General features: G+C 44.8%; 1 protein-coding gene and 1 long non-coding RNA gene across 11 annotated transcripts in view; one reads left to right on the forward strand and one right to left on the reverse strand.

Moving 5' to 3' along the window:
• Positions 1 to 19,645, reverse strand: part of LOC310744509 — a 33,780-nt gene extending 14,135 nt beyond the window's left edge. The window contains exons 1-2 of the long non-coding RNA XR_014539585.1: positions 19,533 to 19,645; positions 6,245 to 6,418 (exon numbers count right to left, since the gene is read on the reverse strand). This is a non-coding gene — a long non-coding RNA (uncharacterized lncRNA). The remainder of the gene's footprint in view (positions 1 to 6,244; positions 6,419 to 19,532) is intronic.
• Positions 19,537 to 27,900, forward strand: part of RAI14 (retinoic acid induced 14) — a 93,614-nt gene continuing 85,250 nt past the window's right edge. For 2 of the 10 annotated variants that reach the window (XM_083575571.1, XM_083575574.1), the window contains exon 1: positions 19,537 to 19,857. The gene's annotated coding sequence lies outside the window, so the exon portion shown is untranslated. Of the gene's footprint in view, positions 19,858 to 20,674; positions 20,838 to 27,900 lie in introns of those variants that run through there. The other 8 variants (XM_083575572.1, XM_083575576.1, XR_014539537.1 and 5 more) reach the window with 7 other exon arrangements.

The following is a 27,900-nucleotide window of genomic DNA, read 5'->3' on the forward strand; positions in this document are numbered from 1 at the left end:
ACAGTATTGCAGATGATAAAAATTAAAATGAATTTTTTTTCTTACCTGCACTGATGATAGTCATTTCTGCAGTCACACAAAAAATCAATCAATCAGTAGCTGAACTGGGTTCCACACAGTCACAAAAACAAATTAACCAAAAAAGCCTCAAAAACACAAAATAAATAGCAAAAACAAAAGCGCCAGACTTAATCTGTTCCAGAAATCCGTTTGACTTCTGAAATGTTTGAAAACCAAGGCGCAGCTTCTGATTGGTGTAGGTGCCCTGGAAATAATAGCCGACAACCGCATCAGATGTTTGGCTTCCAAAAAACATTTGAAAACCAGAACACTTCCAGGTTTTTGGCATCCGGGAACCAAGGCGTTTGAGAACCAAGGTACCACTGTATGTGAAATAGGAATAATAAAAGCCAGGTTTCACAATAATGTTCAAAAGATTGTGTGTAGTAGGTGCACAAGGATTTGCCTGATCTCCTGACTTGAACCTCCTGTTTTAATTGCTGTTTTGACTGTTTCACTTATGTTTTAATGGACTTGTCTTGCTGTCCATTTTACTTGATGTTTATTTTTATTTTTAATTGACATTGTTTTATTGTGTATTTTAATTACATGTTGAGAGAGAGAATTTAGTTTCATACTTGTGAACCACTTCGAAGCCACTTTGGCAGTTAAGCTGTTTATAAACACCCACCCACCCCCCAATATTGTTCCCATTTTAGAGATGAAATAATTAAGTTGAGAAAGACTTGTCAGAAATCACACGTTGAGCCGCAGAGAGAGGGGCACCTTTCGTGTGAAGCTCTCAGCTCCAAATCCAGTTCTATCCAGTGGACTATACTGCTTTTATTCAAGGAAGTAAGTTTGGGACAATCAAGACCCTGCCAGGAAATGAAGAACTAGCTGCTTTAAAAGCCAAGACAAACACTCCCAAAGTTAGCGACACAATGTGAAAGTCATCACAGCTAGGTCCAATATGAAGAAGGAAGAAGGTGCCTGGGTACTCATAAAATGTTGGAACAGAAACTCCAGGTCCAAACTAGATTGTGGCATTGAAATCTAGACTCCCCCAATCATGCATAAAGCAGGGGGTGGGTGGCTTTTAAGACCAAGGGGGGACACGTAAGAGGTGCTGATCCTTTCCCACTTTGCTGCTGTCTCTCTACCCCTGGCGCTTTCCCATCTACTAACCTTAAAGTGAAATATAGGCTTTTAATACACTGGAATTGTGAATGGATTTCCTAGGGGTAAGTAATGGCTCCAAGCACATTTAGGACAGTCATGAGACTGGTAGGCCAAAGGTCAAATAGTAGGTAGAGCCACAGCCAATCACAGGTGGAGCCAGCTAATTCTATTTTTGTCCCCATCCTCCTCCCTGTTGACGCCTATACAGGTAACACTGAGATTGAGGAGGAGAATGACAGGCAATGCCACCCCCTGGATTGGTTGGCAGGCAGGTGGGCAACTGGGGGCTGGTTGAAGGCAGACTGAGGTTAATGGGGCAGCACCCCATTTGCCCTAATGGACCAGTCCCTACTAGGAGAGACCCAAGTGGGACATTATCCTCTTACAGGTCTAATATTTTGCCTATAGATGATGACTGATGCAGTTGGGATAGGATTTTCCTGATCAATTGTTCACTTTAACTCCTTGGGGAACTGGGGTTTCTTTTTTACCAAGTGAAGAGAGAGATTTTAAAACTGCTTTTCCAGAAACTCAAAGAAAGCTTTCTAAAAACTTGTCAGTACTATTTTTACTACACACACATACACACAGAGGCAAAGAAAGGATTTTGAACCATCAATACAGCAGGAGCTTTTAAGATAGCTTCTAGAGATGCGTTAACAATGCCTTTTAAATCTATGAGAAACCCATTTTGCATTTTTTGCATTACACAACACAATTCCAATCTGATAATGCCATAATTCACCAGCGTTGCAATGCTGGCCTGAGTCTCATTGCTTGTGTAAGATCTATGCAATCCAACCTCCCTTTTGCCCTACAAGCATCTACATGTGGCTTGCCTTATTAGATCTAATAAATCATTTGCAGCCCACAAGCTAATCACCATGTATGATTCTGCATGACTGCTTGGATAAGGATTTTTTTTAAAAGGGTTGTTGCTTTCTAGGGGGAAGGGGCTATTAATGAATTCCAGTGCCTAACAAAAAGGTCAGGTTTGCCTAGAGATAAATGGTCATGGCAGCAAACTGTTTAACCGTAAACGTAATATAACAAAACGCCCTGTGCACTACGTTATGCATGGAAAATTGGCAAGAACCACCTCACTGTCCCCTGGGCTTCCTTCCTGTGTGGCTGCAGGAGCAGGACCCCGGTCAGCAGGGCTTTCTGGTGGAGAATGGGTGGGAGACGAGTTGGATAAGGAACAGCTGAGAAGAGAGGCAGCTGTTGACAGTTGAATATGCATGAGTTCCTTACAACTGAGGAGGAAGGGAAGGTGTTGGGGAGATGTGGTTGTTAGAAGTTCAGTTGTGGGGCTAGAGCTCTGGTTGAGCCAAAGCCCAGTGGTGAAAAGGTGCTGGGAAGGAACTTGAGGGGTTGGTAGGTTACATGGGGAGGTGTAAGTCCTCAGCTTAGGCCCAACTGGTGGCTTAGCAATGAACTGCTTGGGGGTGTTCAGTGGAGGAAACCCTGTCCCTAATGAACACTGAACAATCCTGTGGCCAGGGATATTTGTGTGCAGGAAGTGGGGGTATTGATATAGTGCCAGGGATATAGAGCCCTGTCCTGGAAGCCCAACAAAAAGTGCAATGTTTTCTTTTATGCTTTGGCTAGTTGTATTTCATTCCAGGGCCAAAGTAGGCAATCCAACAGAGATTGGTGCCCAGAGTCCCTGTTTCTTTAAGTGTTGACCAATAGCAAGAGCAGGGGTTATAATTCAGGCCAGGAACATGACTCTGGGGGAGGAATGCTTACCCCTGTCTCCTGTAATTTTCCTGATCACCTTCCTGATCATGGGTGTAGGCAGGGCTTTTGTTGGGGGGGGGGCAGAAACTCCGTTAACCATGTATTTTTATTTATTTTTACTGAGGGGGAGCAAAAGGTTCCTTCCTCTCCGCCCCACTGGGGAAAACATAATGTGCACACATCCTGAATATGTTCAGTTTCCCTACTGGGGAAACCAGTTGCTTCAGGATGGTGGAGGTTTTTACTGGCAAGATAAAAGGGGACTGAGTTAGGATGCCCCCCACCCCTCATTTTTGTTCCACAGCTGACCAACATGTAAAGAGGCAGGAGACCCAATCACAGATCTCTGCTACGTTGTCTAGTCTGGCAACTTACAAAATTATGTGCAGTGATGCATATTAGCTTTCCATGTTATCATTCCAGACACTAAGGGCATTTCCAGATTGTCACTGGGGATTAATTTGACATCTAAGAATGTGAACTTATTTAAAGACAATTATGAGAAATGTTGGACAGAAGTTAAGAAAGATTTAGAAATATGGTCAAATTTGAGACTTTCCTTGTTAGGCCGAATTGCTGTTATTAAGATGAATGTTTTGCCGAGAATGTTGTTTTTGTTTCAAACATTGCAGATTGTGGATAAAATGGACTGTTTCAAGAGGTGGCAGAAAGACATATCTAGATTTGTCTGGCAGGGCAAAAAGCCCAGAATAAAATTTAAGATATTAACTGATGCAAAAGAAAGAGGGGGGTTTGCCCTGCCAGACTTAAAACTGTATTATGAATCAGCGGCTTTTTGCTGGCTGAAAAACTGGCTACTTCTTGAGAACACAGACATTTTGGATCTGGAAGGGTTTAATAACAGGTTTGGTTGGCATGCATATATATGGTATGACAAGGTAAAAATTCACAAAGGTTTCAAAAACCATATTGTTAGGAAAGCACTATATAATGTTTGGATTCGGTATAAAGATCTGTTGGAAAACAAAACCCCTAGGTGGCTGTCACCAATGGAAGCTAAGGAAGTGAAAAAACTTAATATGGAATCTAAATGGCCAAAATACTGGGAAATTATAGAACAAGAGGAGGGAAAAGTGAAATTACAGAGTTATGAGAAATTGAAGTCTAAAGTAAGAGACTGGCTTCATTATTACCAGATAAATGAAGTATTCAAACAGGACAGGAAAATTGGCTTTCAGGTGGAGAGATCAAAATTAGAAACAGAATTGTTGGAACCCAATACTAAGAATTTGTCAAGAATGTACAACTTGCTGTTGAAATGGAATACACAGGATGAGACGGTTAAATCAGCTATGATTAAATGGGCACAAGACATTGGTCATGACATCATGTTTGCTGACTGGGAACAGTTATGGACCACCGGTATAAAGTTTACGGCATGTAATGCCTTAAGAGAGAATATTATGAAAATGATTTATAGGTGGTACATGACCCCAGTCAAGCTTGCAAAAATCTATCATTTGCCCAATAATAAATGCTGGAAATGTAATGAAACTGAAGGTACTTTCTACCACCTTTGGTGGACGTGCCCAAGGATCAAGGTCTTCTGGGAAATGATCTATAATGAAATTAAGAAGGTCCTCAAGTGTACCTTTCATAAGAAACCAGAGGCCTTTCTCCTGGGCATGGTGGGCCAATTGGTGTTAAGGAAAGATAGGACGTTCTTTATGTATGCTACAACAGCAGCAAGAGTTCTTTTAGCAAAGTATTGGAAGACACAAGAACTACCCACGCTGGAAGAGTGGCAGACGAAGGTGATAGACTATATGGGACTGGCTGAGATGACTGGCAGAATCCGCGACCAAGGGAAAGAGACGGTGGAAGAAGATTGGAAGAAATTTAAAGTTTATCTTAAGAACTGTTGTAAAATCAATGAGTGCTAAAATGTCATGGGTAACGTAAAACAGAATTGCAGCGATAAATGATTGGGTAAGAGAAAAAGGATTAAAGAAAGTGAATCATAAGTAATTGAAATTAGGGGTTGCTGAAAAAGTTCAAAACAGGGATGCAGAAAAGGGAGGTATGGGGAAGTCGTTGAAAATAAGGCTTAAGAAAAAGAGGTTATGAAATTATACGTGTTTATATGTTTGTTTGTCTATGTATTGTTAGTTGTAATGTGTTTTAATTCATGTTGGAAAATCAATAAAAATTTATAAAAAAAACAACAACAGATTGTCACTATTTTTGAGTGGTAAAGGTAAAGGGACCCCTGACCATTAGATCCAGTTGTGACCGACTCTGGGGTTGCGGCGCTCATCTCGCTTTACTGGCCGAGGGAGCCGGTGTACAGCCTCCGGGTCATGTGGCCAGGATGACTAAGCCGCTTCTGGCGAACCAAAGCAGCGCACGGAAACACCGTTTACCTTCCCGCTGGAGCGGTACCTATTTATCTACTTGCACTTTGATGTGCTTTCGAACTGCTAGGTTGGCAGGAGCAGGGACCAAGCAACGGGAGCTCAGCCCGTCGCGGAGATTCGAACCGCTGACCTTCTGATCAGCAAGTCCTAGGCCCTGTGGTTTAACCCGCAGTGCCACCCACGCCACCCCCTTTTTTTTGAGTGGTACTCAGTTGCAAAAGCAGGTTGTTCAATTAAAGTTGATTGGGAGATCTTGCACAACAAACCCGCCTTCCCCAAAGATCAGGCTTTTCCGGTAAGGAAAGTGAGTGGGGAAATGCATTGGAAAGTGTGCTTGTTTTGACACAACATCATCTAACCTCCCCACCAACAAATCAGGCTGAACGCTCAATAAGCAGGTTATCTGGAAGCACCCAAAAAGCACTGCTCTGCATGTAGGGAAAAAAGAGAGCAAAACAAAAAACATTGGTTGGCACCAAAGGAATTGCCAAAGGGAGACAAAGGGAAGCCATTTTAATCTGTCGTTACCTAATTAATCACACCGATTAATTGATTAATGCCTTCTGCCTAACAAAAGAGATAAGCAGTGTGGGGTGGCGCTGGAAATAGCTACGGGGGGAATGTGGGCAATGAAGTACAGACTCAAAAGCTGGCGGTGGAAAGAGACAAAAAAAGATATGAAAGACAAAGGAATGGTGAAGAGAAAGATTTTACATGGTAAAAGCAGTTGTTGAATGCATGTCATCTGATTCTCAAGCACCACAAAATACTGAACCCCCCCCAAAAAAAGAATCACACAGACTTTTGCAGAAATATTCAATTTGGATCACAACGAAAAGCTTTAGTGCAAGGGTTTCCTCTGGTATATGCTCCAGGATACAGCCTGATGAGTGAAGTGAATTGTTAGTGTAATCGAGCTTAATTAAATGTGTATACAGTACCTGGCATTCAAATGGGTTCCTTAGCTGTTAGATTTATAGCCTTGATGGCATGGAGGGCTGCCTTCAGACAAGGCATTTTAGGCACTAGGCGTCATTTTTTTTAAGGGATTGTCCAGTGCGATCAGTTGCAATGCTGAGAATTCCTCGTCTAATCCCGTTTTTATGGAACCCATCCTAGAGTAATAAAAGACATTATCGATTAGAGCTGATCTGTGGAATCCGAGAGATAGCAGCATGAGAAATGTTCCTTTCTCTGTACGGAGCTGCCGTCCCTGCTTTTATGGCAAATTAATAAAAAACTTATGTTGAGGCAGGCTTCCACAAATGGTAACCTGCAAAATGGAATCCAGCCCCCTGCCAGCAGTGGATAGCGACTGCTCAGGAGCTTAGGAAACGCACTGTTTTTGCTGACTGAGAAGGGAGAGCGGGAAGAGAAAGCAGGCCGCTTCATCCATCTGCCATGGGCAGCATTCAGCTTTGTGTGTCACAACCTTGTATAGCCCTGTGTTAGGACAACTGGCTCACATGAAGCAACAACACAATAAATGCGAAGGCTGCTGTGTTTATATTGTAAACCGCCCTGGGATCCTCGGATGAAGGACAGTATAGAAAATTAATTGATAAAAACAAATTAATAAATGTAAGATTCCAGGGTGCCATTGTTGCTTTTGAGGCTTGCACAACCTGCTTCTGTGCTAGTTTTTATAGCTTCCATAATATCTGCGCTATTTAGGTATTCCTTTGCAAATAAACAGACTATTGTGACAACACCCAAGCCAGGGCTTTCTCTTTTCCAGTGGAAACAGACTCCATAAAAACTAGCCATCTGAGTCACCCCACCCGACTTCATCTTAACCATTATCAGGACCAAACTAGATGTGATGTTTTGGAGTAAATGCAATTAGTGTGCATTTTTTTTTATTTTGTTATCTAAATAAACTGTGGTCCATGACATGTCTGTGGATTTGTGGTTTGAAGACGGGAGATGGCATGCCCATCGCATGAACCGTTCGTATTGATTTTTAATTGTATTTTATTGCTTACTTTATTTCTCAGGAACACTGAGAAGACAAGGTGCTTTCTGTGCACAAGTTCTGTTAAGCGCAATGGAACTTCGAGGTCAGCTTAAGTCACTCTGAAATAAGATATCAGAGCACTCCAAATCATTTGCCCATGTACGTACACAGAAAATAGGCAACACATGATGATCTGCATTGAATCAGTCGTAATGCACCCCTAATTATAATCTGAGAAGGGGGAGTGAATGTGACTTTCATGAAGGGAGCCTGCACCTCTGAATTTGCCCCTGCACCACTGCTCTGCACACAGGAGAAAAGCCTTTCCTGTCCTTTTGGCGTAACTGGTTGCAATTACATGCCTCTTTGCAAAATGACTTATGCAGAGCCTCATGGATGGAGAAGGATTACATAAGGTTTATATCTGTCCTCAGATATAAGTGCAGATGTCCCCCAGGTCCTATTTTAAATGCAAAGGCTCCATCTTGGATAGCATCCCACTTTCTAGCCCTTTGATATTTTCCTGTAATGCTTCGGGACATGCGATATACATAATCCTCCCAGAAAATGGAAAAAGAATGAGGCTCGGAGTTCCATTTGCCCACCTCTTTATACCTCTCTCTAGCCTATAATGAAAGCAAGCTGTGTGGTCTTCAGTGGAAATGAGAACAACTTTTTCCTCTTAGCAACATTTTGGATAAGCTGCTTCTGTTGTTGATGGTATCTTTGAGGGTGGGGTATGTTTATTCTTTTAAATGGAAGATGCTAGTATGAGAAACATCAGAATAATTTAAAGACCATAGGCCTTTCAACATTGATTTGGGAGAGGGACAGATAATTTCAGTCAATTAAACAAACATAAATACAGATGGTAACATTGGCACCAGAAGTAATGGCTCCTCCCCAGTTCCTTCCCCAGCAGCCCAAGGCTCCAACGTCTTGTTTCTTGTTGCTCCACTCTTTTCATTTCTCAGCATGTTCTAGGAGACCAGAGGGGAGGGAAGCAGCAGATGGGGCTCCCTAGATTCTTCAGCAGCCTGCCTCATTTCTGTCTCCTGCTCCCCTCCTCTCCTGCCTTTGAGTCTGGACTGCTCTCTGCCACAGATTCTTCCTGCTCACTAAACCCTGTTCCCTCTTCAGCTTCTGACACCTCCTCCTCCAGGTCTGCTCCCTCTTCTCCCCCTGACCACTCACGGTCGTCCCACCACCATTCCCCTGGTACTGAGCCTTAATCCCTTAGAGGTTCCCCAGCTGGTGCCCTCCAACCACTTCTCTGCCTCCAGCCAGTCCATGACACTTGACCACATACAGTGAAACCTTGGTTTCCGAACTTAATCCGTTCCGGGAGTCCATTTGACTCCCAAAACAGTTCAAAAACCAAGGCACAGCTTCAGGAAGCTCCGCTCCTGCAGCCACTCAGAAGCCTCAGAAGTCATGCCAGATGTTCGACTTCCAAAAAACATTTGCAAACCGAAGCAATTATTTATGGGTTTGCGGTGTTCGGGAGCGGATTTGTTCAGCATCTAAGCTGTTCGGGAACCAAGTTCCACTGTATGTGCCAGGATCCAGCACATGGCCATTGCACAACACAAGGATTGCTCCAAGGGGTAGTGGGTGCCCCTCCAAAATACTTCCTGCTCATCTAGCACTGTTAAGGTCCTTTGTAGCATGGATGAAATTTTTGCACCCCATATAATGCTCTTTGCCACCCTATCAGGCACCCAAAACTAGATCATCTGGAGTGACTTTGATGCACCATCTGTCAGCCCCAATGGGAATATGCAGTCCCATCTGCATTCAGAAGCTCAGACAGGGAAGGTTCATAGCTCAGTGGCGGCACAAATGCTTTGTAGACAACTGGTCAATCTCCACTAGCATCTTCACGTAGGACTGGGAAAGACCCTAGGGGCTGGCGAAATTGGCCCTGGGCAGGGGCACAAAAAGCACCTATCAGACTATGGAATGTATGGCACATATATGTGTGACACCACTGCTGTTGCAGCAAGATCAAACATGGGAGAAGCTGCCCATCCTTCTCACCCTGTGGTAAAGTGAAATTTTCAGCAGAGTGGAGTAGGATGGGTGGGTTGCTGATACAGCTTCTTGCCGAGGGCACAAGGGACTCTAGGTCTGAAATCCTGGAGAGCTGCCATCAGTCAGTGTTGTCAGTAATGAACTGGATGGACCAATGGTTTGACTTGGTGGAAGACAGCTTCCTAAGTAACCCTCATATTCATCTATGTTATGTGATACTGTGCAACACAATTCTACTGTGCTAGAATTGTTGTGAGATCATCTACCAATGTGACTTTTTCCTCCCAAGCAGAACCTGGAATTTTGTATGTAACTCCTTAAGCTATCTTGAGGGGGTTTGCTCTGATGCTTAATTCTTATGATGGGTCTAGTGGAGATTTAGGTTTAATGTGTTTCTTGGAGAGCGCACAATATTCTCCTTTTATTTCCCTACGGCTCTGTATGCTTTGAAGATAATTTAAGAATGAAACATGCTTTGGAATAAGCATTAGGATGAGAGCGGAGAAGGGTATTGGATTACCGACCCCATCTCCCTGCGAGGGCTAAATGTAGTCCTCAGAGAAAAGATACATCAGATCGTAAACTGATGCTATTTGGATGTTAGCCAAAGGTTAAGAATCCCCCACACCCTGCCCAGCCTTTCTGGCATGACTATTAAAAGAAAATAATTGTCAATCGTACAGCAATGCAAATACATCCACTCTTGGAATCTAAGGAAGTGGGGAGAGGAAGATTAGGCTGGTAGTCAATGCAATTTTACTCAGAGTAGACCCATTGAAATGAATGTACATGACTAAATTGGGGTTATTAATTCCCCGCCTCATGGGTGGTCATGTGAAGTGGTCACTTTGTATAGATTTGCAAACACACTCACACAAATGTTGGTTTGCAGCAGTGTGCAAAAGAATCTGAGTCTGTACACAGCCGCTATTTCATGCAATTGGTGTGCTATGAACTGAGAGGCACTGTGTGCTCAGATTTATAGGAGCCACTGAGCATCTGGTATATTGCATGTGTGTGTGTTCATGTATGTGTGCCAGAAATGCCTTTTAAATTAGACCATGTGGAGAAGGCTATACCAGGGCAAATCTTGATGCCCATCATACTGTTTTGCATTTCTTCTTCCTCAAATAATTGGAAGGCCCAGGGTTAATAGACAGAATGTTTCTATTATTATTATTATTATTATTATTATTATTATTATTATTATTAAGTTTGTATGGACTTACCAACCAATCTTATGCATATTTACTCTTGCCCACCCTGTTCATACTTACTAGAAGTAAGAATTACTAATTTCAGTTTAATTCCCAAGTAAACATGCATAGGATATTTTTGTAATATCTTTTAGAGGCGTAGCCATGCTAGTCTGCTAGTCTGCTGCATCTAAAACAAGGAAGAGACTCACACAATTTACCAAAGTATATGCAATTTTTGTACACCTTACTTGGCTGGAGAATTTGCCTGCAAAATTCAGAGTGGTGTGAATTCCAAAGGACAGTTGTGTTGAAGTGCGCATACTATTCTGGAAACAGCAGACTTGGTAGCTTTGCCTTTAAATGTGAACTGAATTGAAATTCTCCTCCATCCCTGGTCTGAAGGCATTGAGAATGTGGGTAGCTGCTTCCCCTCCCATCCAGTGGCTCTCCTGGTACTTTTGCCTGCCCTGTCACGGGGCAAAGGTAATGTCTGTCTTTCTCCAACAGGTGAAGGAGGAGCTTGGGTGAAAGGACCAATGGGATAACAAGATGTCAGGGACAGAGGCTGCCCAGCTCCTTGGTGTATTAGAGTTAAACAGACAAAGCATTACCTCTGGACCAAGTCCTGGCAGCCCTATGTTAGTTAGTTAGTTAGTTAGTTAGTTAGTTAGTTATTTTCTATACTGCCCTTTCTCCTGCCAACCTAGCAGTTCAAAAGCACGTCAAAGTGCAAGTAGATAAATAGGTACCGCTCTGGCGGGAAGGTAAACGCCGTTTCCGTGCGCTTCTCTGGTTCGCCAGAAGCGGCTTAGTCATGCTGGCCCCATGACCCGGAAGCTGTACGCCGGCTCCCTCGGCCAGTAAAGCGAGATGAGCGCTGCAACCCCAGAGTCGGTCACGACTGGACCTAATGGTCAGGGGTCCCTTTGCCTTATACTGCCTTTTACCTGAGGATCACAGGGCGGTTTATAATATTAAAGTACAAAAATACATAATGTAGTTCTGAACCGCCCAGGGATCTTCAGATGAAAGACGGTATACACATTTAATAAATAATAATAGCAAAAACAATAAACCCGGCCCCACAGCTTAAAAGGCCACAGATTGTTTAATTAGCCGAACGCCTGGGAGAAGATGAATATGCAGGCCATAGGTAGCCACTCAGAGAGCCAACACTCTCTGTGGCAAGGTTCTCCGGATCCAATTGATCTCAGCCAGGAGCTCCCTGTGGAATTTAAAAATTGCAGCATCTTATCCCCACACGGATGCTGTTCCCTCCACCAAGGGTAATAATTTGCAGCCAGAAATGGCATGCCAGTTTCTAAGGGAGCCCGGTTGCTATGGAGAAGAGGGAGGATTCCCTGCGACTGGCAGAGATTCATGCAAGTCCTTTCCTGGGAAATTGCGTTCATCTTTAAAGCCTCACACAAAGGGTCGTTTGGTATCTTGGCTTCACTAGGAGGGTCTCGCTGAGTAGATTTGTGTTGTGTGAAGATGGTTGTCCTTTGATAAATATGGGAACAGCGAGCTACTGGGTGGGAGTGATTGTTCTTGTTTTCAGTCCCGTTTTTCCTCCTCTAAAGCAATCTCCAACTTTCACGGATTCCACACTCAGCCCAGCAGACTCCTTTAGAAAACTGAAGGATAGCTCAGTCAATAGAGCATGAGACTCTTAATCTCAGGGTCATCGGTTCAAACCCCACGTTGAGCGAAAAATTCTAGAAGAGCCTTGGGGTCCCTTCCAACTCTACAATTCTATGTCTATGTCTAAGAGCATTCTCGTCCATTGCAAAATGCTTTCAGTGCCTCCGGACATTGGATAGGCTAGCACTTTCAGTTCCAGCAAAGTGTGCACAGATTTTTAAAGCACGTCCATCTATTACCTTGAAGGTTAGAGGTTCTTCTTGCCTTGAAACCACAGAATAAAAAAACCGTAGAATTTGAAGGGATACCTGTTATGTACTGAGTTGAATAGGATCCAAACTGCAGCAGTCTGATTGGTCCTAGAACAATAGGATCCAAAATGCAGCAGTCTGATTGGTCCTAGAACAATAGGATTCAGAATGCAGCAGTCTGATTGGTCCTAGAACAATGCAGCAGTATGATTGGTCAGCAGGAGCCACCCAATCCAGCTCCAGATAGAAGTGAATCCACAACCTGATTGGCCTACAGGAGAATTCCAGAATTAGCCAATCACGTGCAGCCCATTGTGTAAATAATTTATATAAAGCAGATACTTTGAGGGGACTTTCATTCCCTCCTCACCACTATGAGCTGAATAAAGAGCATGAAATCCACTCTTGACTCTGAGTATATTTCAATACCCAAGGGTAATGTAGTCCAACCACCTGCAATACAGGGATCTCAACCAAAACATCCATGGTAGATGGCCACCCAACCTCTGCTTAAAAACCTCCAAGGAAGGAGAGCACACAACCTCCCAAGGGAGTCCTGTCCCACCACTGAACAGCTCTTACTGTCAGAACGTCCCCCCTGATGTTTAGTAGCAATCTTCTTTCTTGTAACTTGAATCCATTGGTTGGTGTGGAAAAGCTAACCATGTGTGATACTACCCTCTCATCACATTGAAATCCGAAAGATGTTCTCCTGAGCATAAGCGATTAGGACAAAGCTGTAAAAGTGCTTGAAAGGAAGTAGTAGAATGAGAAGAGGTCTCAGGTCAGATGCCATAAAATGTAATCCAGCTATGAAAGCTTTGCTTCTTGCAAATGTATAACCAGCTACAGAGGTAAGGAGGCATGACCAGGTATTTGTTAGGGCCTCAGTGCAAGCAAAGCCCTCCCTGACCCAGCGGAACTGGTGGCTCTCATTTTATGTGATGCATCCACAAGTCTGGTGTCAGATGCAGGCATCATCATGCCAAGGCCCACACCTCTGAAAGAGACCCCTGTTGACCCCTAGAGACTCCAGGCCTTGTTGCTCCATCCCACCCCTCAGCTGTACTGTCTGCTTAATTCACCTGCCATCTCTGGGTATCATGGTCTGGTTTACGGGCGGTCGAAGTCCCAACTGAGGACGTCAGGACTGGGGGCAAGATGGCAGGGTGGGAGCAGGAATGAGAGTCCAGAAGTCAGGGGTCCGAGGGTCAAGAAGCAAGAAGCCAAACGCAGCAAGGCAGGAACCAAGTTGCTGTGGCAAAGAGCCGAAGGGAAATGCTGACCTTATATCCCTTGCCACCAGGTGCAGTGAGTTACCAAGCGGTCTCACCTGTGCGGCCGTGCTTTGCCTCTCCAGAACAAACTTAGGAAGGCCCCAGTCCTGCAAAGCCCTATTGGTCACAGGGCCTAGCTCCTGCATGCACTCCTGACACTGGGCATGCAGTTGGTAGGAGCAACAAGGGTGAGGCAATAGGGCAGCATTCTTCACAAGCCTTGCCCTCTTCCTCTGGACAGCTGTGTGAGTTGAGCCCACAAAGGGAAGGCAAGCGAATGGGCACTGCCAGTGGGGACCACCGTGATGAAAAGAAGAAGTGGGTGCCACTGAGAGCATCTTGCTTAAAACCTGGAGGCAGAACTAGACAACCATAAAGGCAATGTGGAAGAACCCTTGGTTTTCATCTGTCTCCAAAAGGATCCACCGAGAATCCCCTCCCATGCTCTCAAATCCTGTGATTTTCAAAAAATAAAATAAACTTATCCCCCTCCCCTTAACAATTCCTTTTTACTTTTTGTAGATGTTTTGCCAACCAGGACTGACCTGGTTCTTATTCTGATTGCAGAACTAGGCTTATTTGTTATTTCTTTATTCCTTTCTTTGTTGTTTCTAACTCCCGGTTTTCCTTTTTTGGCCAGATAGCAAGAAACAAATCGCAGCTCGTTCTAGAACATGTTTGCAAAAGAGGGCAGGATCTTGCACAACTTCTCTGCTTCGTTGTTTAATCCTAAACTCTCTTGCTGGACTGGTCGTTCAGGAATTATTATTTTAAACCAAAGATGAATGGCTTGTCTTGCTAATCCTTACCTATTGTTCTTCTTCAAGAAACCTGCAAGAGAAAGTTTACTTACAGGCCTGATGGTTTACCCTCACCCCCACCTTGGTTCCATTGTTGCTGTGCACTTATCGCAAATGATTTTTGTGTTGTTCCTGGCATTAACATCATTACTCACATGATACAGGCATGAGTGCTTCCCTCAAGTGCTCTGCACCAAAGGAGTTTCAGAGCATTTCTCTATTTTGTGTGGGCTATTACAAATCTCATACTTCTTAGGACCTGGTGGAGTTACACAGTATTACTCAGAGCCTACAGCCAAAGAATTGTGCAGATGTGAAACTTAGTCCTACCGCCACCCACTGCTTCTCGACCTTTTCTCCTTCCTCTGGATTGTATGTCACAGTTTTGCAGTGACAGCAGGAACCACAACAGGCAAAATCCCCGTCAGGATCTCAAATCTAGATGGAGCAGCTCTCTGACCACTACCCCCTGAGCTTCCTCCATTGCCTGCTCATTTCCTTCCTCTCATAAAAAGCAGCTCCTTTTGATGGGCCTTCTGCAAAGCTTTGCCCCAGGAGCTGTTTTCTCCTTGACTTCTCACTTATTCAGCTATGTGCCTTCCCTTTACTTTATCTCCTCAGGTTCCTGCTTTACTTGAACCTCCTACTTTGTCCCACTTCCTTCAGACTCCATTTTGTTTTCAAACCAGTCTCCTCAGGAGGAAACCCCTCATCCTCCCACTGAACTTAAGCACTGAGAACTTCCTTGAGAGTCATGGGCATAGCCAGACTGGGGCAGGGGGGCAGCTGTCCCCCCCCCAGATCAAGTAAAAGAATAGACATACTTAATTAACTGACCAATCACATCGGTTTTCTGCTCCCCCAACAAAATTCCTGCCCCCCCAACAAAAGTCCTGGCTACGCCCATGTTGAGAGTCCACTCTCTCCTTTCGTGCCAGAGTTTTCTCTGCTCTGTACCTCAGCTTCCTTTTCCACCAATCTTTCCTTCCCATTTCTTTATTTTTGACCCATTTATTTCCATTACCTAACCTGCACCCTTGGCTTCAGGCACTTTGCCTCTGGGCAGCTCACTGTCCCTTAGCTAAATTGTGGAATGCCTTTACAGTCACTGGTCTACCCTGTAAATAATATTTGTGATTTTAATCCAATCCAAACTGGCAACTTTTCCTTACTTCACAGAAATCAGACTACAAACTGTAAACTGAGCAACTGAACGTTCTGAACCATTCCAACAGCACAATATATAAATTTAGGACTACAGTATGTGCTGCTCTGGTTCTCTGGCCACATGACCCAGAAGCTGTACGCCGGCTCCCTCGGCCAATAAAGTGAGATGAGCGCCGCAACCCCAGAGTCGGTCAAGACTGGACATAATGGTCAGGGGTCCCTTTACCTTTACCTATATGGGAAAAAGAGAAATTAGCATAATCCTTCAATATCAATCAGTGGTTTCCCTTTTGTATTTTGAGTAGCATTTTGTTTGCTACATGGTTGCAGTCAGGACTGTGTGAGCTAAAAATAACCCTAGGGTTCTGCACCAAGGTGACTCAAATTCTGCAACCGGTGGAATTTATGCAAATTAAGTGTTTTGATACATTTGACTATTTTGCATAATTTGCAGCATGGTTACTCAAGAAGTATGTTCCATTAATTTCTGCGGAGATTCCTCCTGAATTGCAGGATTGCAGCTCATGTCTGCTTTGGGGACAGGGAAAGAGGTTCATGGATGGCGCTGAACTCCAACCCCTGAAAAAATGCTGCTGGGGCGCCTCTGGCTTCGAACATCTCCCAAGGAATTTTACAAGCTATTTCCCATGCACTGTCTTTGTTGCCCAAACTGGGAGAAATACATTGTTTTTGTGTGTTCGTTGTTTTTAAAAAGCCAAGTTCTGTCACTGGATTCTGCACCCAATAACCAAATTGTGTGCCTTTCTGTCCTCGTGCAAAATTGCAGCCTGCAGAACAGAGCCTGCTTGCAGCAGTGCTGAAAAAATAGAGGGTGGGTGGTTCTCAGATGTTTAATATGAATGTAACACACCTGTTTATAGAAGGTGAGGAAGTGAAAACACTGCATCCTAATGAACAGGGGAAACGAAGGCTAAACTATACAGGACTTTGGAGATCCATAATTGAATCTCCTGTGTCTTTCCATTTCTTTTAACAGCAGACTGGGGGGACATGTTTCTAGGAGAAATATGGTCTATATAGAACCTCTGTGCTCAGAGAGAGTATGCCAAAAGATAACAGTTTCTAGGAAGAGAGGATTGTAGGCTTTTGTGTTTAGCTTCTTGTGGGCTTGAGCAAAAGGTTGCTGTGTAATATACAGAGTGATTGTGTAAGTAAGTGCACTTCCCCTGATACTGGAGTGTGGTCACTGTAGTACAGTGATTGTGGTTACTCTGATCACCACATGGTTGTCTGGAGGAAGTTCTCACTGATTAGACCATCGAATGCTTTTCTCGGCAAGCACACTATACAAATGGCAGATTGGGAAGATATCTAGGCACGTCCCGTGGGAGACACTTGAGGGCTTGCGGAATAAGCAGTCGATGAGTCCAGCGTTTCCATAACGAAATGTTAAAAATAAAGGATTTGTCAGAGCTGTGGTTTCTAAAGTGAGGAGCAGCATGCAGTGACTCTATTGGGATATCATAGTACATCTGTCAGTTGCGTTTCTGTGGAACATAACTTGGTATTTGCAGTTACAGATAGGTAGCCGTGTTGGTCTGCCATAGTCAAAACAAAAAATTTTTTTTCCTTCCAGTAGCACCTTAAAGACCAACTAAGTTAGTTCTTGGTATGAGCTTTCGTGTGCATGCACACTTCTTCAGATACACTGAAACAGAAGTTGCCAGATCCTTCTATATAGTGAGAAGGTGGGGAGGCGTATTACTCAGAAGGGTGGTGGGAATGGGTGGTGGGCAGATAGCTGTGATAAGCCTGTTGACGACTCTTAACGACTGCAACAGGCTTATCACAGCTATCTGCCCACCACCCATTCCCACCACCCTTCTGAGTAATACCCCTCCCCACCTTCTCACTATATAGAAGGATCTGGCAACTTCTGTTTCAGTGTATCTGAAGAAGTGTGCATGCACACGAAAGCTCATACCAAGAACTAACTTAGTTGGTCTTTAAGGTGCTACTGGAAGGAAAAAAATTTTTTTGGTATTTGCAGTTCCTGCAGAAGAGACTTGTAGGAAGTTATAGCCGGCAGTAGGTCTTTGTAGTGCACACAGTTGATGGGGGCCTAATGCAGGAATTGACGGGGGGGGGGGACTCTGTAAGACAACTGCTGTTGGGAGGTGGGTTGCCTTTTCATGGGATATGATGTGGGGCAGTGGATTTGGTTGTCTGTGTATATTTATAAATAAACGCAACTATTCCAGAATGCCAGTTAGATCCCAGGGACTGGCTTCCAAACAAAACCCAAACTAGGTAAGCGCTGCGTCCCTCGATTTTCTCACCGCTTGGGAGAAGAGCGTGTTGGAACCTGACCATCTGGGATGTAACAAAGGTTCCCTTGCCTGGAAGCCTCTAAGGAGCCAGTGCGGTTGAGAGAAGATCACAGTTAAATCCTCTTTCAACCTGGTTTAAAAGGTAAAGGTAAAGGACCATTAGGTCCAGTCGTAGCCGACTCTGGGGTTGCGGTGCTCATCTCGCTTTATTGGCTGAGGGAGCTGGCGTACAGCTTCTGGGTCATGTGGCCAGCATGACTAAGCCGCTTCTGGTGAACCAGAGTAGTGCACGGAAATGCCGTTTACCTTCCCGCTAGAGCGGTACCTATTTATCTACTTGCACTTTGACTTGCTTTCGAACTGCTATGTTGGCAGGAGCTGGGACCGAACAATGAGAGCTCACCCCATCGCGGGGATTCGAACCACCAACCTTCCGATCGGCAAGCCCTAGGCTCTGTGGTTTAGACCACAGCGCCACCCGCGTCCCTTTCAACCCGGTTTACAAAAAGGAAAAATATTCCTGTTCCGCTTAGGTGGAAGCAAGTTGCACTTTGATGTTCCACATCCCACAAAAGTATGCATAACGCTGCCGCCTTATAGTCCAATTCTGTGCTCTGGAATCTATAATGATGAAGGGTAGTTGTGTGTGGGTGTTTCACAGTGCTCTAATTAGAAGTAAGCCACATTGATTCCATTGGACTTGCATATAAATGTGTGTAGGATTGCAGCCCTGTACCCACACCATATATTTACGGAACATGACTTCCTCCCAGAGAATCCTGGCAACTGAAGTTTATCAAGGGAAGTGGGAATTGTAGCTCTGTGAGGGTGAACTACAGCTCCCAGGAATCTTTGGGGGGAAGCTAAGTGTACTGTGAGGGTGTGACTTAAGTGTGCACAGGATCACAACCTTACAAGTACAAAGCAAACAAACCTCAAACCTCTTGTCATCTATGGAACATACCACTTGTGTTTTGTTTTATTTGGAATAACAGACATCACCTCAATGGCATTGCAAGCTTCTCTAAGCCTGATCCTAAGCATGTGTACTCAGAAGTAAGCCCTGTTGATTTAAATGGGAATTACTACCAAATAAGGGGCTTATATTGCCAAGTGATCCTAAGAATGTTTGCTTGGAAGCCAGTCCCAGTAAGTGGAGACTCCTGCCAGGTAATTGTGCATGGGATTATCCCTGTGCAACCAAACTCCTGTCCCTGTTTACTCAGGCGGATCTTACTCCCAAGCAACTATAATGTTATAGCTTCCCGCGGATTTAATATTTATTTACTCATATTTATTTTCAACACATGTTTTCCTTTCCTTTTTTGTTTTTGTTTTGTTTACTCTGGAGTAAATAGTTCTTCTGAAGGGCACCGCAACGGAAGGTGAAAAACCCTAAGCTGCGGCGATTTGACACCCATAGAGCCCCCAATCCAGCTCGGCGAGTCTACTCGGAGGTAAAGCCCCGCGAGCCTCCGCCTCCAGGGGCGCTAGAGAGCAACCACGCGAGGCCGGGAGCCGCGCAAGCTGAACGCGCGGTTATTGGCTGAGGGGGAAAAGCGGAGGGGGGGGGAGAGGCGGGGAGAAGAACCCTTCCCACGTGACCCACCTCCAGAATGTTGGGTTCTTGCCCCAGAGCCGGCGCCGCGAGTCGATCCCTCGAGGCTGGGCAGCAGCAGCAGCAACATAAGCGGCGGCGGCGGCGGCGCCTTCATTTGCAGCGTTCACGTGGGCGCGTGGTGATGTAATCCCTCCTCCTCCGCCCGCCCCGTCGTGGCGCTTGCAACGCCGCGGAGCCGCTCTCCGTTGTTTCTCGAGGTGGGGGCAAAAAGGCAACTTTTGTTTCTTGCGCCGGTTCTGCTCTCCGAGCCGGTGCGCGCGCCCGCCAGCCAGCCAGCCAGCCAGCTAGCCGGGCAGAGGGGAGCCTCCATGGGGTGAGTGCAGCGTGCGCGCCCGGCTCGAACTTTTCTCCTGCTCCTCCCCTCGCGTCTCTGCTCCTTTGGGAAGCCGCCCTTCCCAGGCGAACCCCTCTTTCTCCCCCCGCTTCGAGGTTGCCTCGGTCTCCCCCCTCTCGCCTCCCCTCCTTGCGCCTTTTCTCCTTTTGTTGCGCGGAGCCCGGTCGCGGCAGCTCGGCTGGGGGGCACCGAGGAGGAGGGAGACGGGGGCGCTATGAATGGGAGCATTGTCTCGCCCTCCCTTCAGGAAAGGTTTGGGGTGGAAAGCGAGCGGGGGGGGGGAGCGTGTTTCGGGGTGCGTTTCAACGGGGAGCGGGGTTCCCCTTGGGTCTGCTTCGAGGGAATAAGAGAGAGTAACAGAGAGGATAAGCGGCACCTCTGGAGAAGGGTCCGGGAATGGGAAATACCGCGCGGGGGGCTCCCCTCAGCTCGTTTCCTTGCAGTTTGGGGTCCCTGAAGTTTAAACGGGCTTGTTTGGAGGATAGAGAAGCCGATTACACGCCCACGAAGTGATTGCTGGAAGGGCGGGGGTTGCTTTATAGGTGCTCCATCTCTCTCTCTTTTTCTCTCCTTATGATTCAAATCAGCTTTTGGTTTCTGTTGTATGGTAGATGGGAGGCCCTTTTTTTTTCCTTTGAGAAAAGGGGGGGAAAGTTCCTCCGGAGGAAAAGATGGGAAATGACACCTTCTGTCCCAAGAAGGAAAAGAGAGCTTTTCTTTCTTTCTTTCTTTCTTTCTTTCTGTCTGTCTGTCTGTCTGTCTTTCTTTTTCTGTCTTTCCCCCACAAGCAGACAGCACAAAGCTGTCCCCTCCAGTGCGTTTTCCTTCCAAAGACCTCCTCAGCGCAACCTTTAGGGGGAAGACCTCTTCGCTCCTCTCCCCCTCCATCCCATAAGTGCTCATTGCTGTGGTCTAGACCCACCAGGGCTTTGGAAAGTTGACAGCTCCACAGCTTACATGTGAGTCATAATCACTGGGTAAGCTGAAAAGGCTAAAGAAATCAAAATCTTTGGGTTTCCCTCCTGCTGCCAAGGTATCCTCAAAGCAGGATTTTATTTAATTTTTTTTGAGAGTGGAAGAAAAGATCCCATTGGAGGGATATGCTCAGGGTAAGCTGGTGGATTTTTCACACCTCCTAAGGGGATTTATCTTTTTCAAGGTACTTATGCTTAAATTTCTAATGTGGTGAGCTTGTTTGTGGTGGGTTTTTTTTAAAAGGGAGATTTTACCCATGTGTACCAGTTCCACACTGATGAGTTGTGAGCATAATTTACTGGATAATAAAAAGCTTCTACATATGAAATGAAGGGAACCATTAACATCGATGAAAATCTACCCTTGTACTCTAGCTCACAACGTGCTGTGGGCTGTGCCAGTAAGGTGTGAGAATCTATTTCCAGCTTTACTTGCCTGGTGGGAAATGTTAAAAAATGACATTCTTGGATAAAGAAGTACAAAAGTAGTTTTTTCTCTTTCAGGGTTGTATTTATAAACTGGCAACACCTGCAACTTTTGATTGCAGGGTGGCTTTTCCCTAGTTAATCGTGGCTAGCCTGCAATCTTTCAGATGTTGAGAATCATAGAATTGTAGAGTTGGAAGGGGCCAAGAGGGTCATCTAGTCTAGTCCCCCTGCACTGCCCAAGGTGCATGAACTTAAACCCATGAACTTGAGATTAAGATTCTCATGCTCTACTGACTGAGCTATATGGTGGACACCAGCTCCACCATCCTTGGCCTTTGGTCAAGCTGGTTAGGGCTGATGAGAGTTGGAATCCAGCAACATATGGAGGGCCACAGGTTCCCCTTCCTGCAACAGGTTACATATGAAGTTGTTGGAGTACTGATCTAATTAGCCAAGTACTGGTAGTGGCTCTCAAAGATTTCAGAAGAGACATTCCCAACTTTACCTAGAGAAGCCAAGGATTCAACCTGTGACCTTTTGCACGCAAAACAGATGCTCTGCCACTGAGTTATGGCCCTTCCTGTGCATTAAAGGTAAAGGGACCCCTGACCATAAGGTCCAGTCGTGACCGACTCTGGGGTTGCGGCACTCATTTCACTTTATTGGCCGAGGGAGCCGGCGTACAGCTTCTGGGTCGTGGCCAGCATGACTAAGCCGCTTCTCGCGAACCAGAGCAGCACATGGAAACGCCGTTTACCTTCCTGCCAGAGCGGTACCTATTTATCTACTTGCTTTTGACGTGCTTTCGAACTGCTAGGTTGGCAGGAGCAGGGACCGAGCAACGGGAGCTCACCCTGTTGCGGGGATTCGAACCGCCGACCTTCTGATTGGCAAGTCCTAGGCTCTGTGGTTTAACCCACAGCACCACCCGTGTCCCTCCTGTGCATTAGAATAGATTTATTTCAAAGGTGGCATCACTTGATCCACATTTGAGTGTCACCAGTGAAAGTTAGGGGGGACTTGTTGCAGGTTGTAACCCAAATAAATCATTGCGTTGTGGGCTGTCATGATTGGAGGGGTAGGAGTCTCTTTTTACACATTGTGTTAAGTAACCTGGATTTGCACCAAGTAGGGTGAAGCCAATTGCACTCAGACATTATAACACATACATTTTCAGAAACATTTTTATCACTTTCCTACACTATATTTTTCCAAGTGTACACCTAAGCATGTAATGTGTAAAAAGGCCCATTAAGTAATTCCATGTGGAACTTATCCTATAGATGTTGAATCCAAAGGTTACTGTGGTATCTGAGAACTTCATTATCTGAGTCTAGCTGTACATTTTGTATTGTTTGTTAAATAAAAACTTAGGTTATGCTTACATATGAAGGCAGCAAACACTATCTTCTTCCATTACTTTAAAATGAGCGTGCTTGCGTAGCTATATTCCCTATAAGTATGGCAGCACCATGTAAATGCATCCATCAGAAGGTGCAAGAGAAAGCACTTGCTGCCTTCTGGCTGCTAGAACCCATTGAAAGTGCATATAAGATTTTGCACAGACAGCCAGATTCTTGATGATCGGTGGAATACAAAGGAACAAGGACGCTTGATTGGATCGCTTTCAACCATCGTTTCACCTTGCACTTTGATGCTGAGCCAGATATTGTACTTCATGGTTGGCAAATGTAGCAGTTTAAAATGACAGTGAGGCTAAAAGGGAGTAGTACATTTGAAGAATATTGTGAATGGAGCAAGGCTTTTAATAGCTACCATTGATCTTGGAATAACCATATGCCAGACAAAATAGGTCCTTGTAACTTCTGGTGTGTGTGTGTGTGTAAAGTTTATTTCTGGTAGGGAGAAACTGTTGCACTTCACCCATATTTCCTTTCCACTTGCCATATTGGTACTCAGGCCACTGCTTATTATTGAAACACTTTTCTAAATGGATACGTTTTAAAAAGCAAACTTCAATGGAGTACTAGTACAAACTGTTGCTAAATGCAGTGTACTGATTTGCTGACGTACTTGTTATTAAGATACACAATTTTGAACAGGGGTGGGGACATCTTTTCACTGTCACTGTCACTCAGGACAGTGGACCAGGCATACACCTCTCTCTTTGCTCCATCCAAACAAACAAGAGGTGTTAGCAGAATTCAAGAAAAATTTGTAACTCTGCAAAAACACCTGGAGTGCCCAGTGGGTCCAGTGAGCGTGGTGACCTGGGGAGAGGGCTGCATATGACCTCTGGACCTGAACTTCCCCAGCCCTCTTTTAGAATAATGTAAAAAGATGGATAGTAAGGATGCAGCCTGCTAAGTAGTGAATCCTCCTTTCTGGGACTGCTCCCAATCACTGACAAAGCTATCAGTTGCCAGGAAAGAGACGCAGGGGTTTCATGCACTAGAGAGAGTTAAAATACAGTAGCTGGATCCCTTGCCTTGGGAATGTTAATTTGGTTCTGGTACATCATCCTTCAGGCATACTCGTGATTCAATAGTCAAGGTGAAACCTGTGGTTCATTATGATAGCTAATTGGCTCCATGAAAGCTGTGTGAGGCGGGGGCTGTGGCATTTGAATGATACAGATAATTTGATTTGCTCAGCTTGAGCCTATACACTGGGGGCCTGTGGGCTAGATGTGGCCCCTTGACTCCTGCTTCAGTTGGGTTTGCAGAAATGCCTTCTATTTATTGCTGATTTTCAGCCTTTCTTCCCCTTGGCAAGCTGGGTTGCAATACTCAGTGATGGATCTTAAGTGCCTGTGTCCAAGCTGTGTACTTGGGTGAGAATTGTGGTCTTCGAGAGGGATAGAGAAAGGCATGAACTCCCAACTCCCATCAGACTGGCTGGCATAGCTGATGGCCAGGAAGGATGGAGTTCATCCAGCAACATCTGCAGGACCACAGGTTCCCCATCTCTGGACTGAAGGATACTTAAAATGAAAAAAAAGTAGTCTTGCTTTCTACTGCCCCAGAAGACAGGACTAGCTCTAATGAGCTTAGCAAGCAGGAGAGCCAATTTCAGGGGTTTCCAAGGAGTCTGGACAGTTGTTATTATTTATAATAATTTCATTTCTATACAACTTTATACTTTAAAGAATCTCAAAGTAGTTTGCAACCCATTAAAACATCAAATAAAAAAATTCAAGCTTCAAAGAAAAATATTTCAGATCCTTCTTGAAGTGACATTTTGTTCCCCCATATTTATCTACCTACCTAATTTATAGAGCTGCCCCATAGCAGTGCTCTAGGGAGCTGGTGTGGTGGTTAGAGTGTTGAACTAGGACCTGGGAGATCAGGATTTGAATCCCCACTCAGTCATGAAGCTCACTGGGTGACCTTGGGCCAGTCACAACCTCTTAACCTACCTCACAGGGTTGTTGTGGGGATTAAATGAGGAGGGGGGTGGACCAAAGGGTGGGATATAAATGCAATTCTGCTTACCTGTTCAAGAAAGGTAGAGGGGCCAGCCAGATGGCAAAGTCAACCACCAGCCTGGCATCTAGAGATCTCCATGTGGTCACAATTGGACCCACGCCAGTGGCAAAACACTCCTGGCGCCTGGGGGATTTTGAACATTGTCTGAAATAACAAACCCAAATAAAGTAGATAATCATTTAATAGTACAAAGTGGATAGCAAATGGCTGAGAAAAAGCAGCAAGGTCTACCTTCCTCCCTTAGGTATTGTGCAGTCTTAAGGTGAAAAGGAGCAATGGCTGACTATAAAGTATACTTTATAGGTTTTGGTCGAATGTTTCTTCTTCAGTTTGACTGGAGGGTGGCTGTGTGATGGATTGGACAAGGCTGGATATTCAGGTTGTCAGTAGAGTAATCTCAAGCAGCGCAAGAGTGAGCCTGTGGCTAATTGATGGAGCAGCCCAGACTGTCAGCAGAACTTATATCTGAAGATAAAAACTGGGTTAGTGGCTCAGAAAAAGAGTTAACGTTTTATGAAGCTAAAGGAGAAGCTGTGCTGGAGGGGAAGGCAGATCTCTGGAAGAATTCTTACTCTGACCTTTTGCAAGGGGGGATAGTTGGCTTTTCCTTGTGTTAACTGAGTGAGCTGACTCTCTCTTTGGAAAAAGTTTTTCCCCCCATTGATGACACAGAATATTGATGCAGGTGGTGTGCCACCCGCTCAACTAAGTTAAGGAAGCAAATAAGCACTCATTGTTGAACTCATTGTCTAGAACTGGAATTTCAAATGTATTATCATAGTACTTCCAAAAGGTGGTTTTCATAAACCAGCCAGCATGATAAACCTGCTTGTGAAGGGAACTAAAAGAAGACCCTTGAGACGTGTCGTGCAGTGCCTGCAAAGGGCTTGCATCATGTGTCTGGCAGGCCCTTTTCAAAATGGTTGTGTGGATCTTCCCTGAAGGAACTAACAGTGTCACCTCTGACCATTGGACCTGCTGTCCGGAGCTGATGGGAATTGTAATCCAGCAGTTCCTGTAGGAATATATGAAAGCTGCCTTGTTGTTGTTTAGTCATTTAGTTGTGTCCGACTCTTCGTGACCCCATGGACCAGAGCATGCCAGGCACTTCTGTCTTCCACTGCCTCCCACAGTTTGGTCAAACTCATGCTGGTAGCTTCAAGAACACTGTCCAACCATCTCATCCTCAGTCGTCCCCTTCTCCTTGTGCCCTCAATCTTTCCCAATATCAGGGTCTTTTCCAGGGAGTCTTCTCTTCTCATGAGGTGGCCAAAGTATAGGAGCCTCAGCTTCACGATCTGTCCTCCTAGCTGCCTTATACGAGATCAAACCATGGTGTTACCTAGCTTAACATTGTCTGAAATGTGAATGTCAGTGGCTCTCCAGTAGATCTGGAGGGCTACGGTTTCCCCACCTATGGGAGCCAGTTGTGAAGATCCTCTATTTTATGCTAGTTTAAATAAATAGGAAATGTGAACAAATTAAACTCTATAGATAGAATACAGTGTGAGCCCTGTTGTACACAGTGGCTTGTCTCCGGTGTGGCGCTACATACCATGTCCCATCAGTGCAAGGATTTCTGCTTGTGCAGTAAAATGCCCCCCACTCATGCCCCTTAAATTTGTTCTGGGCCCCCAACCCTCTGGAGCAGATTTGGTGAGGGCATGGGGTGCCTGAGGGGTGAGGAGCGGGAAGGGAATGTTCTGTTGCGCAAGCAGTGTGCTGACTGAATGTATTAGTTGTCTCCCACCCATTGTACAAAGGACCCATTGTGCCCAGGCCACCTGAAGCTGTCACCACAGAACACTTCTAAAATGATTACAGTTGATCCCATCAACTGACTGGCAGGGAAGAGGCACCCCTTCTTCTTCTCTGCAGTGATGATGTGCCTGTGTCACTACCTGCCACATGAGAGGGTACAGTTGTACATGCAGTATTCATTCCCACCCAGTTGGAGACACATATGGAAATTTGTGAAAGTGCTTTCCTAAACAGAATAGGAGCAACTGCTGTGTGCTGTAACCTCTGTGGACACACTACATTTGTTCCTGGGCAATTGGTCAGGTGTATCTTTTAAACATTGCTCCACTTCACCCCATCCTATACCCAGTAACTACCTGGCTTAATGAGACTTCACTATAGTTCATTTTAGGGTTGCTTCTTTGTGGAGGCTTCTCAACCATCTTAGGACATTGATCTGCTAAGGCAGAGCTTTCCTAACTGTGTGTCATGACACGTTAGTGTTGGCTGCAGTGTGTAGGTATGTCGCGTGAACCTCTGGTTTGCTAGTAAAACTGAATTACTGTGTTGTGAAATGATGTAGAACTAAATTACTGTGTCATGAAATGATGCATGTCTAAAACATGAAAAGTTTGGAAAGCTCTGCGCTAAGGGTTGATTCAAACTCTTGTACATTTCTTGTCTACTGGACTTTTCTTTGAAGAAAAAGCATGACAGTCATGTGCTTGTTAGTTTTACGTACAAATCTGTTCCACTGCAGAATGGAGTTTATGCTTTTTCCTAGAGGGAAGTGTATTCCATGCTTTTTTCTTTTTTTTAAAAGCACAATGTGTTTTAATTGGCTTTGGTAGGGGAAGTTAGTGTGCATTTTTAAAAACTGAAGCAAACAACAAAACTGTTGTTTTGATTTTGTTGTGAGAGGGTCAGTGGATTTCTGTACATAATACTGCATTTACTCCTTTCCTCTGAAGTTGCATGTGCTTTATTAAAATGGCCAAAGTGTAATGATGTTGGTGTTGACCTTCTTTTCAGTCTGCAGAAGTACCTCTTGATTAATTGCTGTAGCTATTCCTGTGCTTTGTAGTTCTTTGAACATTCAGGATTATTTCATTTTCTTTGGCAAATGTGGATTTGCCCTGGTTCTGCAAGGCTTAATACACTGATCTGATCTCTCTCTCTCTTAATACTGGCAGAATTGAATTCTTTAGGAGCATATCTCACTAATGCATACACAGAGAGCTGTCCATTATTGTCTGTCTTCTGGAGCTGGAAGATCATGGGAATAATGAAGCACTCATTCCAACCTTGAATGTTTTTGTTGTCTCTGCATTAGGAGGATAACAGGAAAATGTCCAGGTCATATCTGTTTTCTTGAGCTTGGGAATCCAACCCTCTTCTATTTGACTAGCAAAATCTGCAGTTTATGACTA

This window comes from Podarcis filfolensis (assembly GCF_964270895.1).
Source record: "Podarcis filfolensis genome assembly, chromosome: 11".
Taxonomy (NCBI): Eukaryota; Metazoa; Chordata; class Lepidosauria; order Squamata; family Lacertidae; genus Podarcis; species Podarcis filfolensis.